This window comes from Melanerpes formicivorus, unplaced genomic scaffold, assembly GCF_026170545.1.
Source record: "Melanerpes formicivorus ecotype bairdi unplaced genomic scaffold, bMelFor1.0.p_v2 SCAF_14, whole genome shotgun sequence".
NCBI lineage: Eukaryota > Metazoa > Chordata > Aves > Piciformes > Picidae > Melanerpes > Melanerpes formicivorus.
In genome coordinates this window covers 15,678,467-15,694,571 of record NW_027142366.1, presented here as the reverse complement: position 1 = coordinate 15,694,571, position 16,105 = coordinate 15,678,467, and the positions used below count along the sequence as shown (strand labels likewise).

The 16,105-nt window shown below is 42.8% G+C and overlaps 1 protein-coding gene across 41 annotated transcripts in view; it reads left to right on the top strand.

Annotated features, from left to right (window-relative positions):
• Positions 1–16,105, top strand: part of RBFOX1 (RNA binding fox-1 homolog 1) — an 881,269-nt gene that overhangs the window by 795,705 nt on the left and 69,459 nt on the right. The gene's annotated exons all lie outside the window — the stretch shown is intronic.

The following is a 16,105-nucleotide window of genomic DNA, read 5'->3' as shown; positions in this document are numbered from 1 at the left end:
AAAAATTTGGCCACTTCTGAAATAAAGATGATACATTTGCAGAGAAACTGTTGATTTAAAGTAGCTTTAATCTTCATAAATAAGTAAAAAACCAGAAGGTTATACAAAGCTGTCAGGATGGCACTGATGAATGGCAAATTCAGCCGTTTCTCAATTGCCGGTGAAGACGCACGCCGCAAGGCTTAGCCGTATTGTACATCATATCTGCCAACTCATTTCTGTGATTAAATATTCCATCAGTGCGGGCTATAAGGCGGTAAAGCTTAACAAGATTCATAAGATGCACCACTTGAATACACATAACTCACTTCCTTGGATAGGGAGCACCCCGCATGCAAAAGAAAATTAGAATTGAGTTAAATTACTCCGTAAGACAAGATCAATAGAGAAAGGAAAAGATCCCCTAATGCAATGCAAATCTAAGATATAGTTATGTCCTGACAACTTGAAGCAGACAATTAAAGTCAAATAGGGAGGAACGCAATGTAAATCAACCCTAAAATCTTGGAAGATAATGGTAAACAGTAGGACCAGTGACATGATTGTTATAGCTCTGCTGTTTTTTCGGAGTGTACACTTCTGTAAAGGAAAACCTTTATTGAGGGATGGCATGACAGCTAACAGTGGAGGCTGGAAGATACAGAGCAGATGCACCACAGGCACTGTGCAGGTGAAATACTACTTGGGGACTGGAAAATGCTATAGATTTACAAAACAGAGTAGATTCTTCTTCCCAAGTAGCCCTTCTACGACTGTTTTTCTCTGACTTTGAAATGCTGATGCTGTTGTAATTACAATAGTCTCAAAAGATGGCTGTTGAGGTCCCACAGCAGCGCTGCTCTGGATTCGCAGTGACGCATTCATGCGGTGCGGTTTGAGGACTGGTCTTGCCATTCCATGGCCCAGCAAGTGTCCCTGAAAGCTGACAGCTGTGGACTGGTGAAGTGGCCAATTGACACACCTCCTGACCTTCCCTCAGGTCTACTGGGAAGTCCTAAAATGGCATTTCACAGAAAACAAAAGGATGGTGATTTTTACCATTTATCATATTCAGCATATCACAGAATTCCATTTCTTCAGTATATTGATAGGTAATGTTTACAAATGTGACTCCAGTCCACATAGTTTCCATCTAGTAAATGAAAGGATGCTGTTTGAGATGCTTTTCCTCTGTATGAGGCAGAAATGCCTAATGAATTTATCATTTCCATTTCAGCTTATCTTTTCTAGTAAAATATCAAATGCTTAGGCAGGTCCTAACAAGGAAATTTGTAAGCAGCGCTGTGTAGTTGTTCTCACAAAGTCTTCATGTAAACTGGGACAAATGTTTCATTTAGTGCTATATCCATCTAATTCTAAATCCATCCCATAGTGAACCATGATTATTCTGTGTTAAGCTAGCCTGTTGTCTTCCCACATACACTCATCTGTGGCTGGCAAAATACAGCTTTGCAATGTTCTTTCTTTGCTATGATTACTCTGGCACTTTCTTATCCTAAGTTGTTACATTCTTTATTCCTGTGGTTTGTTATAATGCCATTTTTCACCTGTTTATTGTTTTTCTGTAGTGTAAATTTTGTCTGTGTTATTTAGCTTTCTTCACAGCCTCAGGCAGTCTGAAAGCAAACCTCCATTTTGTTCCTTTCAGTTGCTGCAGAGTTTTCTTTCTTTTTTCCTCCTCTTTTTGTTGTTGGAATGATGAATTTTTGAGCTATCTCTTGCACTCTCCTTAATGAAATGCAGAATATCATTGGACCTCTATTACTACAACAGATTAGTGCTTTCAAGCATGTAGCCTGAGACACAGTAAGGCTATTTTAGAAGACTTTGTCCTTGAAAGTTGCAGAAAATCTATTTTAGGGCACAAACCTGTTGGAGAGGCTTCTTGACAGTTCCAGTATGCAAGGTAGGGGGAAAGATATTACAGAAATTACCTGGAAATTAGTGAATCCTCTTTCAAGAGCAGTTGAATTCATGATGACACACATGAGAAAATCTTGACTGCTCATAAAGCTGCTAGTGGAGAAAGGAAGGACTTAGGGCTGTTGAAGAAGAATCATTATAACAAGTCATGGAGCACATCTCAATGACAAATATGTAGTGATCCTATTCGGATTTCCCTTAAAACACTCTAATTACATGATTTCTGAATAGTCAAGGAGTGCTGGAAGTTTATGTAGAAGCTACTTTCAAGAGTCATCCTGCATAGCTGAATGGTTGTATTCACTTCATAAATAGTCTTAACCCAGTGAGGACTGCTGTAGTCACCCACTTTCTTTGGCATTAGGAGTTATCATTCCAAGATGGCCTGGGAATGAAAGAAAGGGGAAGAGCTTCTGGGTTTTGACTGTTACACTCTCAGAGAAGTTTTAGATGCCCGGGGTTTTTTGTAGCATGCTGTGGACTTTGATGCTAACAGTATCCTTCATGAGGCAGACTTTGCAACAAACTTTCCAAGTTTGCTTAAATCTTTGAAATATGATAAATTATACATAAATAAAAAGTGAAGAAGTAACATAATATTAGTGTGTGTGTGTGTGTGTGTATGTATATGTGTGTATAAACACACTCTTAAATAAGAGGAATTACCACCAGTGGTGTCCCCCAGGGATCAGTGCTGGGCCCTGTCCTCTTCAACATATTCATTGATGATCTGGATGAAGGGGTGGAGTCAGTCATCAGCAAGTTTGCAGATGACACAAAGTTAGGGGCAGATGTTAGTCAGTTAGAGGGTAGAAAGGCTCTGCAGAGGGACCTCGATAGACTGGACAGATGGGCAGAGTCCAATGGGATGGCATTCAACAAGTCCAAGTGCCGAGTGCTGCACTTTGGCTACGGCAATCCCATGCAGAGCTACAGGCTGGGGTCGGAGTGGCTGAGAGCTGCCAAACAGAGAGGGACCTGGGGGTGCTGATCGACAGCCACCTGAATATGAGCCAGCAGTGTGCCCAGGTGGCCAGGAAGGCCAATAGCATCCTGGCCTGCATTAGGAATAGTGTGGCCAGCAAGAGCAGGGAGGTCATAGTGGCCCTGTACTCTACTTTGGTTAGGCCACACCTTGAGTCCTGTGTCCAGTTCTGGGCCCCTCAGTTTCAGAAGGACATCGAAACACTTGAGCGTGTCCAGAGAAGGGCAACAAGGCTGGTGAGAGGCCTTGAACACAAGCCCTATGAGGAGAGGCTGAGGGAGCTGGGATTGTTTAGCCTGGAGAAGAGGAGGCTCAGGGGTGACCTCATTGCCCTCTACAACTACCTGAAGGGTGGTTGTAGCCAGGAAGGGGTTGGCCTCTTCTCCCAGGCAACCAGCACCAGAACAAGGGGACACAGTCTCAAGCTGCGCCAGGGGAGGTTCAGACTCGAGGTGAGGAGGAAGTTCTTCACCGAGCGAGTGATTCGTCGTTGGAACGGGCTGCCCAGGGAGGTGGTTGAGTCATCGACCCTGGAGGTGTTCAAGGGGAGATTGGACGTGGCACTTGGTGCCATGGTCTAGTCATGGGGTCTGTGTTGATAGGTTGGACTCGATGATCCTCGAGGTCCTTTCCAACCTAAGTGATACTGTGAATCCAGGGGAAGAAAGAATTCCTGTATGTTTGCTAGCACTAATTCTCATTGTTCATGTCTTAAAGCATCTATTTCTGGAGTGTAAGAGCACCTGGGATTCATTTCATCTTTCTAGTGTTTCTCTTTGAATTTAAATGACTCTTGCATAAGCCCAGCAAATACCCTAGAAACACTTGTCAGGGGTGGTGTTTGGAGTTTGTGAAGCTGAATTATATGCTTGCACAGCAGTTCTAATCCTAGGGTAAAAGTTCAGTGTTCCGTATCTGTAAAGCATAATTTTGGTGAAAATTGGCTGTCTGTCACTATACAGATAAATTCATTTTGCAGTTTTATTTCCTGCACTTAGATTTGAGCTTTAGTCAATGACTGAGCAAGTTTTCCTAAATAAATATATTCTCACCATTGATAGGTAAACAGTTCAAGTAATTCTCTTACTACAGAAAAAATTAAATCATGATTGTGTAATATTCCATCTGTTATAGATAGATGTTCCCTTTCAAAGCATAAGACAAAGCTGTCACCGTGGCTTCAAAAATCCTACAGTTAAAGTACCCCCATACAAATGATGACATCCCAGTTAGACTAACACCACTGATGGCAGCTGATGCATTTCTAAAACTTCTGTGGAGCTGTTACAAACCATTATAGTGGAAATACTGATTTATGAAAGATCAATAAAGCTGGTAGAGAACTGGAATTCAGCATCTGTACTAGCTATTTACGGGGGGGGTGGGGAGGGAACAAAAGGATCTTCCAGAATTAATTATGCCTTATGCTACATTATAATGAGGTTTTCATTAAAATGTATACCATCACAAAAGTCAAACAAGGATTATTCAAAGAATAATGCCAATGTTATTTTTTTTAAAAGCTTAATTTAGTTAATTGGTTATACATTTAAATCTGGGACTAGGTTAATTAGCCTATATCTGCCGTCCTATCGAAGTCTACAGGTTTTAAAGAGAAAATAACATATAGAATAGAATAGACCAGGTTGATCATCCGTAAATTTGCGGATGACACCAAGCTGGGGGCAGGAGTTGATCTGCTGGAGGGTAGAGAGACTTTGCAGGGGGACCTCGACAGGCTGGACAGATGGGCAGAGTCCAATGGCATGAGATTTAACACATCCAAGTGCCGGGTTCTGTATATTGGCCACAACAACCCCATGCAGTGCTACAGGCTGGGGTCAGAGTGGCTGGAGAGCAGCCAGGCAGAGAGGGACCTAGGGATGCTGGTCGATGGTAGGCTGAACATGAGCCTGCAGTGTGCCCAGGCAGCCATGAGAGCCAATGGCATCCTGGCCTGCATCAGGAACAGTATGGCCAGCAGGAGCAGGGAGGTCATTCTGCCCCTGTACACTGCACTGGTTAGGCCACACCTTGAGTACTGTGTCCAGTTCTGGGCTCCTCAGTTTAGGAAAGATGTTGACTTGCTGGAAGGTGTCCAGAGAAGGGCAACAAAGTTGGTGACGGGTTTGGAACACAAGCCCTATGAGGAGAGGCTGAGGGATCTGGAGTTGCTTAGCCTGGAGAAGAGGAGATTCAGGGGAGACCTTATTGCTCTCTACAACTCCCCAAAGGGAGGTTGTAGACAGGCAGAGGTTGGTCTCTTCTCCCAGGCAACCAGCACCAGAACAAGAGGACACAGTTTCAGGCTGCACCAGGGGAGGTTTATTCTGGAGGTTAGGAAGAAGTTCTACACAGATGTAGTGATTGCCCATTGGAATGGACTGCCCAAGGAGGTGTTAGAGTCACCATCACTGGAGGTGTTCAGGATTTGATAGGGTGCTTGGCTGCATGGTTTAGTTGATTAGGTGGTGTTGGATGATACTGTCAGTATTGCCCTGTTAAAGATGTTTCTTCTTTTTGGATGTGTATTTATCAACACAATAGACACTCAGGCTTTCATGCTGTTCTGCTTGATCTTTTCCAACCTTATTGATTCTATGATTCTATGATCTCTGAAAGAAATTCCATGCACTTGATTTTTCCCTAGTAAATCTTGAACTGTAGATAGGGCTCTACACCAGAAGATAGAGAATATTTAAGAAAGAATTCCATTCTTCTTCAGTGCAAAAGTTATGACCACAGTGTGGCATAGAGGATTCATTTGATATAATGGATTATAATGCATTTGTGCACAGATAGCATTTGAAAAAACAGCAACTTCCTATTTGCTGAAAGCTGAAGTCCTACAACAGTAGAAAGGAAGTGTTTGGGGTGGAGTGGTGTTTGGCCTGATTGTGGTGTTGGTACAGTCTGTCAGAAATACAGGTTTTGAGTTTTCTGCAAATCAGCCTGAATTAATAGTGCTGTGATATCCCACTTGAGTTAGTCTCAGGTGGCAAACCTGGGCTGTCCCTGTGTCACTACTTGCAGTCAATAGATTTGGAGTTCTTAAGTGTAAGTTAACACTGCATCCCCACCACAGTGCAGTATCAGCAGCCTTATATCATTCTCCAGTGACAGGAGACCTATCTCCAGTAACAGGAGATCTCTGACCTATTTCTAGAAGTCATGTCAGTAGTTACAGACAGTTTTGCAGTCAAAAGATCTGTTAATTGGAGTTGCTAGCTACTCAAGTAGTTCCTGTCATCTCAGGTACATACCTTTATTTAGCTTAAAGCTGCTTTGGCTTCAAGGAGCATTCTTCCCTAGTGCTTTTCTTTTCTCCAGTGAACTGGTATAACACATTTGAGAAGCCTCCACCCAGATGTGGTATAATCATTGTGGAATGTAGTGGTGATCATAGTCTAAACTAGGCATTTTGCAGCTGTGAAATGATTTTTGACACTATACCTGACAGTTTGTAATAAAACCATAAGAAAGTGGATTGGGACTGACTTCTGGAGGTCACGCAGTCCAGCTTTCATTTTGATGCATGACTAACACCAATGCTAGATCAGGTGAGCCATGAATTGGCAGACAACTGCAAAGAGATTCATGATCTTTGGGGAACTTTTTTTTTTTTTTTGCCAGTGCTTCATGGCCCTTCTGGTGAAAAACTTTCTCCTAATGTGCAGCTAAACCTCCCAAGCTACAGCTGGTGGTCATTGACCTTTTGTATTATTATCTACCGTGTCAAAAAGATTTTTGCTCCGTCTTCTTTGTAGCTTCAAGTAGAGAAAGCTATAGGATTGTCTTTTAACTTTCTCTTTGCAGTAGGTTTAAGAACTGGATGCAGTGTCCCAGATGCAGCCTTGCTGATACCAAATGTGTATGTGTTGGGGGAAATAACAACACATCTTATTCTTTTGGCCTTGTTTCCACATCTCCAAATTTCACCTGCTACGCAGTTGGTCTTGTTTGGTTACCTCTTACTTTATTAAAGCAAAAACCAGTGTTCTGATCAGTCAGAAGCTGTATCATCCTTTCTTTGTCATTACATTGTTTCCAACTTCTTGTATGTCTGTTCAGATGGTTTTTATCATGGAGAGAATTGAACAAATGTCCAAGGATTAGAAAGAGAGTTAAGTTCTGTGCCTTACTCCACCAGAGGGTCTTCTGAGGAGAAATAATGCTTGGACTTCTTTTATTTAAATGTTACCCTGGTGATCAGTGAAAATGTGTTCTGTGGCTTCCTGATTAGTGACAGATAAAAAATAAATGAAATAAATATAGTGGCAACCTAAAATGAAATATAAATATTATACTGGGGTACTTTTTTTCCACCACAGTCTCCCTTGACTTGTCAGGAAGTTAGTTTGCAGCATGAGTGTGGATTTTAAGTAGATCTGACAGTTGTCTCCACTTGCCGCATGCTGGCTTGGGGTTTACAGAGCAGGTTTAGAAGCAGCAGATTCTGGTTGCAAGAGATTGCAGTGGGAGTTGTACTGGAGTCACCAAGTGCACACTGACTGTCATGTCACACAGACTGACTTTTGAACAGCTTTGAACTATGTGTGGTGGGGTTGTCTGTTCCAAAGGACAAACCTAAACCTGGTCCAGAGTAAACTCTCCAGATTCCCCTCTGCTCTGCCCTGGTGAGGCTGCATCTAGAATACTGCGTCCAGTTCTGAGCCCCTCAAGAAGGACATCAGTGAACTGCTTGAAAGAGTCCAGCACAGAGCCACAAAGATGCTGAAAGGAGTGGAACATCTGAGCAAGCTGATGTAGTGTGAGGTGTCCCTGTCCATGGCAGGGATGTTGGAATTACATGATCCTTGAGGTCCTTCCAACCCTATAATTCTATTATCTCCCTTATGAGGAACGACTGAGTGAGCTGGATCTCTTTAGATTGGAGAAGAGGAGCCTGAGGGGTGACCTCATTCGTGTTTATGAAGATGTGAAGGGTGAGTGTAGGGAGGATGGAGCCAGGCTCTGTACAGTGATGTCCAATGACAGGACAAGGGGCAATGGGTGCAAATTGGATCATAGGAGGTTCCATGTAAACAATGAAAAACTTTTTCACTGTGAGGGTGACAGAGCACAGGATGGATGCCCAAGGAGGCTGTGGAGTCTCCTTCTCTGGAGAGGTTCAAAACTTGCATGGATGTGTTTCTGTGTGACCCCCTCTAGATGATCCTGCTCTGACAAGGGGATTGAACTTAATGATCTTTCAGGGTCCCTTCCAAGCCTCAACATTCTGTGATTCTGTGACTCTGACATAGGCTTAGAGGTCAGCTACAAACCCAGTTGTTTAATAGCAAGTGCTGCAGTGTCCCCAGTGACTTGACAGTACAGGTCAGCCTGGGTGTGTGCTATCTGGACCTGAGGTCTGGGCTGTAAGGTCCATGATGGCTGCCTGATAGCATCAAACTGAGATTGTAATTCAGGTACCACATAAGGGTATATGTCAAAAGCAATGTCTTAAGAATCTCTTAGAGGCAAATCTAAGACAAACTGTTTTTCTGGGACTGGGTGGGATAACTAGATAAATTAATAGCAGTTATGCAGAGGAATGTATTCCTCTGATTAGAAGAATAACAAAGTTAGGAAGATCCAGGCGTTAGGATGGGCAGTCAGGCAGACAAACTCTTCTGAAATGTAAAGTAATATATGAAATGTAAAGTTAATACAGTTAAGTGGAATGAAAAACAAATCTGCTGTTTGTTAAACCTTGATTACATCTGTAAATTAATGCTAAAGCTGCTTAAGACTATGTTGAATTGTATTCTAAACATACAGCTCATGTTTTCTGTTACATCTCCTGCATTTTTCTCCCATTTGGGGCACTGGATGACAGAATCCCTAGTACATTTGCATTGTAATTGCATTTCATAATACTTATTGAGAATAAATCTCAAAACTCTGAGTTTTCATTCATTTACACATTTGTGGAGGTAGCTGAGATGAAGCTGAGCTTTGCAGTGGTTCACAGTCTCTATCAGTTTGGGTCTGTCTGGTTTTCTTTGTGGAAGGAAATCTCCAGGCATAGAACTGCTCACTGTAAAAATGAGTGGTTTGGAAAGTTTGGAAACATTGCATTACCATTTTTGTAATGTTTTTTTCATGCTCCTGAAATTGTGGGATCTGAATGGGCTAGGGAAGAAATAGACTACCTAAAGCCAAGATTATGCATGATGATTCAATTTTTGCTCTTTTATATTCTCAGTTTGTCATTCAGAATAGAATTTTATTTCTAAGTTAAAACCAGCATCTATTGGGGTAAGTAAAGAGAACTGAGGGATTAGTGATTTGCATCTCTGCATCTAATTGCATTAGATTTGCAATTCTGTCCTATCGATTTACTGAAATAGGTAATTTACACAGAAAACAGTGTCTTGACACAATATGAGAGGATAAAGTATAAACACATCTTCTTGTAATCCCTCCAGGGCCATGGTGAAACTGTAGTGTTTGTGTTTGAGTAGAAAGGCTCCAGTTTCATTTATTCCGTGAATCTATTCATATTGCAGCCTTTATTCATCAGGCAGATGTATGAGTGTGACCCATTTTAGTTATCAGCAGAATATAAATGTTGTTTTTATACTCTCAAGCATCCCATTTCAAGAATAATATAATACCAGTTCAGAGTATATATTTATCATTCAGAATTTCTCACGTTTGTTTCTCAAAGTTACAAATGAGCCAAGCTGAAATGGCAACGAGACAAGAGCAAGCATCATTTATGTACCTTTTAGTATGCTAGGAGCACCTAGAAAGATTAGGAGTAAAGATTTGATTTCCAAAGGTCCTGAACAACTTCAGTGCAACACATCTCCCAGCATGAGATAGTGGCAGTATTGCTGAGTATCTGCTTCTGTGCACCTGAATTTGTGTGTGTGCATACATCTATATGTATGTATATATATATGTTATATAATAGACATGTTTTCTAGAGAAGTTAACAGTTATGGGCAGTGCTGCCAGTACCACTCCAATTTTTTTGCCATCATTTCATAGTGTATTGCCAAGTATAGAGGTTCTGGTGACAGTATGTGGAAAAGGACTTACACTTAGATGTCCATAATAAAAACTGACTAACAAGCACAGGTAACACCAAGCTGTGTCGTGCAGCAGACCCACTGGAGGGAAGGGATGCCATCCAGAGGGACCTGGGCAGGCTGGAGAGGTGGGCACAAGCCAACCTCATGAGGTTTAACAAGACCAAGTACAGGGTCCTGCATCTGGGTTGAGGCAGTCCCAGGCACAAATACAGGCTGGGCAGTGACTGGCTGGAAAGCAGCCCTGAGGAGAGGGACTTGGGGGTGCTGGTGGATGAGAAGCTCAACATGAGCTTGCAATATGCACTTGCAGCCCGCAAAGGCAATCAGATCCTGGGCTGCGGCAGGAGAAGTGTGGCCAGCAGGTCGAGGGAGGTGATCCTCCCCCTCTACTCAGCCTTGGTGAGACCCCACCTGGAGTACTGTGTCCAGTTCTGGAGCCCCTATTGCAAGAGGGATAGGGAAGTGCTGGAACGGGTCCAGAGAAGGGCCATGAGGATGATTAGAGGGCTGGAGCACCTCGCCTATGAGGACAGACTGAAAGTTGGGGCTGTTCAGTCTGGAGAAGAGAAGGCTCCGAGGTGACCTTATTGTGGCCTTCCAGTATCTGAAGGGGGCCTACAGGAAGGCTGGGGAAGGACTTCTTAGGATATCAGGTAGTGATAGGACTAGGGGGAATGGAATGAAGCTGGAGGTGGGGAGATTCAGGCTGGAGGTGAGGAGGAAGTTCTTCCCCATGAGAGTGGTGAAGCCCTGGAATGGGTTGCCCAGGGAGGTAGTTGAGGCCCCGTCCCTGGAGATGTTTAAGGCCAGGCTGGATGAGGCTCTGGCCAGCCTGATCTAGTGCGGGGTGTCCCTGCCCATGGCAGGGGGGTTGGAACTAGGTGATCCTTGTGGTCTCTTCCAACCCTGACTGATTGTATGATTCTAGGAACATTTCCAGACTTCTGATGCATTTTGCTACAAGCAGCACCTGAGTTAGTGTGAGATGGTAGTTTCATTTTACTTACAAGATGAGGAATATCTGTGGCTGAATAATCTTTTCTAAATTGTTTTTGGAAAGAGTGGTTTATTACAACTGCTTTACATTGTGAATGGAAGCACTGTATAAATTGTTCTTGTGAAATAAAGCCCATCTGTGGTCAGGTTGACATGCTAGTGAAAACACAAGTCGATCAGTCACCCAGTGTTTCTTTGAAGCTGGCATTATGATCCCTGTCTCTCCTCTGCTGAGGTCTCCAGTGCTGGCCCAGCACTTCAGGTAGGGTCTCAGCAGAGCAGCAGGTCTGTATCTGCTCCCTCTACCTGCTGCCTACACTCTGGGGATCAGCCTAGGACAAAACTGGCTTCTGGGTTGCATGTAAAAGAATTTGGGAAAGGCCGAAAGACTTGAGGCTCTTTAGCCTAGAAAAGAGCAGACAGAGAGGGGATCTTACCAACTCCAATCAGTGTCTGAAGGGTGGAGCCCATGAGCGTGGAGGGAGTCCTTTTCAGTGGTACTGATGATAGGACAAGGGGCAGTGAGTGCAGACTAGACCCCAGGAGGTTTCACTTGAACTTAAGGAGAAACTTCTTTACTGTGAGGGTGCCAGAGCACTGGAGCAGGCTGCCCAGAGAGGCTGTGGAATCGACTTCTCTGGAGACTTTCAAAATCCTCCTGAAAGCATTACTGTGCAACATGACACCCTAAAAAGTCCCTCCCCAGCTTTCTTGTAGCCCCCTTCAGATACTGGAAGGCCACAATAAGGTCATCTCAGAGCCTTCCCTTCTCCAGACAGAACAGCCCCAATTCTCTCAGTCTGTCCTCATAGGGGAGAAGCTCCACCCCTCTGTTCATCCTTGTGGCCCTTCTCTGGATACCTTCCAGCATGTCCAGATACTTCCGCTACTGGGGGCTCCAGAACTGGAGGCAGTACTCAAGGTGGGGTCTTACCAGAGCAGAGCAGAGTGGGAGAATCATCCCACTCAACCTGCTGGCTATGCTTCTCTTGATGCAGCCCAGGATGTGATTGGCTTTCTGGGCTGCAAGTGCACTCTGCTGGCTCGTGTTGAGCTTCTCATCCACCATCACCCCAAAATGCTTTTCTTCAGGGCTGCTCTCAAGCCAGTCCCTGCCCAGCCTATATTGGTGTTTGGGATTGCCCCGACCCAGATGCAGGACCTTACACTTGGTCTTGTTGAACCTCATGAGGTTGGCTTGTGCCCACCTCTCCAGCCTGTCAAGGATGGCATCCCTTCCCTCCAGTGTGTCTGCTGTACCACACAGCTTGGTGTTGTCAGCAAACCTGCTGAGGGTGCACTCAATGCCACTGTCCACATCGCCAACAAAGACATTAAACAAGACTTGTCCCAGTACTGATCCCTGAGGGACTCCGCTTGTCACTGGTCTCCACTTGGGCATGGACCCATTGACAGCCACCCTTTGGGTGTGGCCCTCAAGCCAGTTCTTTATCCACTGAATGGTCCATCCATCAAATCCATTCTGTGCCATCCTGGAGACAAGGATGTGGTAAGGAACAGTGTTGAAGGCTTTGCTCAGGTCCGTATAAATGATGTCAGTTGCTCAGCCTTCATCTATTAATGTTGTGACCTTGTCATAGAAGGCCACCAGGTTATCTACCCAGTTATTTGAGATCTACACTAAACTTCTTCCTATGTTGTGCACTGGCCAGTGAGTTGTCTGTACACCACTCTGGTACCTTGGTATTTCCACTTAGCCTCCACTTAGAGCAATTTATATAAATCTTGTAAATAAGAGGTATACACAAAAACTTATTTTTGAAAGGATGAGGGAAAAAAAAAAAGAGATACTTTTAGTCAACTATCTTGGAACCACTGGGAACTGAATTTTTGGTATTCTAAAAATGTTAATGACTTCACATCATTTTTCTTCACAGCCCTGAATATTTTTAGAGTAATTATTTTCTCAAAATAACTACAGTGCTTCAACAAAGGACCTCATCAAACAGTGCAGTCTTAATCAGGGACTGTAGGAGAAAACACTGGAGGAAGAGAAGTATGAGTGGGAATATTTTTTTGATCTTGAAAAGTATGTTTTTGTCTGTGCTGCCAGCCTGTACACCAGGGATGAGCAGTGAATCAGTATGGGGGATCTCTGCCATCATTCAGCACTGCTCAGCTGCCACCAACATGCCCTTCCACCACACACTGCCTGTTATGTGCAGCACAACAGACCAGCCTGCTCAGCTGCCATGGACTGTTCCCTTCCCTTAACCCCTGCAGCAGGGCTGCTTCCAGTTTCCCTTCTGCCACTGCTGTGTCTAAAGCTCTCTTGTGTGTTGTGCTCAAGGTGCTCAGAGATACATCTGTGCTAATGGGGTTCTGAGCCTTTTGCTTGGGGGCTTTCTGCTGCTGACCTCCAAAATCCTGTATCATAGTTTCACAGTTTCATTCAGGGTTGGAAGGGACCACAAGTATCATCTAGTTCCAACCCCCCTGCCATGGGCAGGGACACCCCACACTAGATCAGGCTGGACAGAGCCTCATCCAGCCTGCTCTTAAACTCCCCCAGGGACGGTGCCTTGACCACCTCCCTGGACAACACATTCCAGGGTTTCACCACTCTCATGGTGAAGAACCTCCTCCTCACATCTAGCCTGAATCTCCCCACCTCCAGCTTCATTCCATTCCCCCTAGTCCTATCACTACCTGAGATCCTGAGAAGTCCTTCCCCAGCCTTCATAGTTTCATTCAGGGTTGGAAGGGACCACAAGGATCATCTAGTCACATATCACCTGTGAGCAAAGAAGTGGATGCTTATATTAAAAATAAGTAAAAAATAAAGCAGGTTGTTCTTAGTGTTTTTTAAACATGCTGGTACTGAAGGCACTGTAGAACTACAGATAAGTTTGGGATGTTTTGAACTTCACCAACTCTGTGGTATTATTAAATTCCTGTGTGAACAAAACTAGTAAGGATTTTATCTTGAAATCCTCTTTCTAAAAAGACTCCTGCCTTCACTCTGTCATGCTGGAATTTAATATTCTAGGGGGAAAGTAACACAGGGTGTTTTTTCCATTAGAGAAATTATACATTGTTTCAATATTCTGAGGTTTATCCCAAAGATGTTATTGTAAATAATTCAGTCTTTCCCCAGATGCATTAATTACAATTTAAATATTTTTAATATCAAGACTAGGTGCAGCAGAAATAATCTCTTTGGTTTTTTTTTTGGTACAAAAGTAGATTAAAAACTTCCATATCTTTCTATCAAAATCTAATAATAATGTTTTAGGTTAATTTTATGTACAAATTTGAAGGCAGATTGTCAAAATATAATTAGAAAGCTCAATGCAACAAATTAAATGCAGTCTGGTAGCATGGATTAAAAAAAAAAGTGTCTGTTTTGAAGTACTTTCATTAGAAATTAGAAGAATGGAGTAGAGAAAATGAGATTTGTGTGAGATGAAATCAGAAACAAAAGGAAGAATGTTAGCTGCAAAGAAGAGGAAAATACCTATGGACCATGGAACATGAGAAGTGTCCTCTAGAATTTATGTTGAATAATAGAAATAAACTGGAATCTTCAGGTCATAAAAACCTTTTTCTTTATATATTGACTTTATATATTTCCTTTATATATTGACTAAACAAGGTTTAAGTCCTTCTAGTTACATTACTCCTAAAACTTACTGGAAAGTACTGATTTAAATAGTTCTTTTCCACTTTTCACCTGGCTGGATGAGTGCTTCTTTCTTCAGTTTGCTTTTACTTTCAGGCTTGTGCAGTAGCATAAGGCTTGAAGCATCTCTGGGGTTAAATGCATCTATCTATATCCCAATGTACACGTTCCTAGTGCCAGGAGAGGGTGTCTATAGGTCCTGTTTACTTACTAGCCTGAAGACGATGCTTGCCATCAAAATCTCAGTACGTTCATGCTCATTTAACAGCTTCCAGTTCTAGGGGGGTTTTGCACAGTTGGGTGAGCTAGATACTGATACAGTCAGCTATGTGATGTCTTAAAGTATGGAAAACTTTTTTCTAGTCTTTACTTTTAGATTAGTAGTGGATGGCTGGAAACAAAAAAAAAGAAGCATCTCCAGAACCTTTTAGTCAATATTGTGCTATTATTTGGGAAGGTTAGAAGCATAACATTTCATGAGATTTCTAGTGATAAACCACATCTATTACAAGCATTCTTTTCTGTCAGTGTTTTCTGTACTTCCACTTTAAGTGACAGCTGCAAGCAATGATCACAGAACCACTTAATGACAGATCTTTTAAAAAAAAACAGGTTTTCTAAACATATTTACCTCAACTCTGTTGAGTCATGCCTTCTAACTCAATGTACAGCATCAAAAGGCTCACAAAGCTTCATGTGAATTTGATATTTTGGAAATTGTGTGATTCACAAATCCTGACAGCTTGAAATATGTCAATGTATGTATATAGAGAAGTGTGTGTGTGTGTGTGTATGCAGACAGATGCAGATATATCTACAGAAACAGATGTGTCACATCCTGCTCTTCGAGTCAGACTGTATTCCAGAAGTGCAGAATTTTTTGTCCTAGTGTGCAAGTATAGTTCTTGCCACCTTGAATCTGTATTCAGCTAAGACTACTAATGTAGATATTGAAATAGTAAGGCTTTTTATTTATGTTCATTAAAAAAAAAAACACTGGAAAAAGCCAGGTGATAAACCTAAACTGTCACTTGTTCAAAATGAACCTACAGTGTTGCTTTAAATTGGTTATTACTTTCTTTTCTATTTTTTATTCTTCTTTAAAATAAATGGTTTCAATTCATTTATTTGATTTTGTTCCCAACCCTGAATCCAGCTTATATACTGGAAAGTAGTTTATGTTTATGTATTTCTCATCTGAGCAAAAAGCACTGAAATCCTCACAGGTAGCAGTTATCACTTGCAGCAGTGTTAATTTAAGTGGTACAACTGAGGTGGCACTTGCCCTGATATCTGTATGTGAGTGGAGCTTTGTGGAGCTCTGTGGGCTGACCTATCTCTTATTTGCTTGAGTGGCCTTTGGCTTCAGGCCTGATCAGGGAGGTGAGCAGTCAGCAGTTGGATGGTGTTGGATGGGTTAGCTCAGAGCTAACCAGGCAGCTTCTATTCCAGAGAGACAGGGCAGAGAGGGAGAGAGCAGCTGGGTTGGGTGAAGGACCCATGTCACTGCCACTG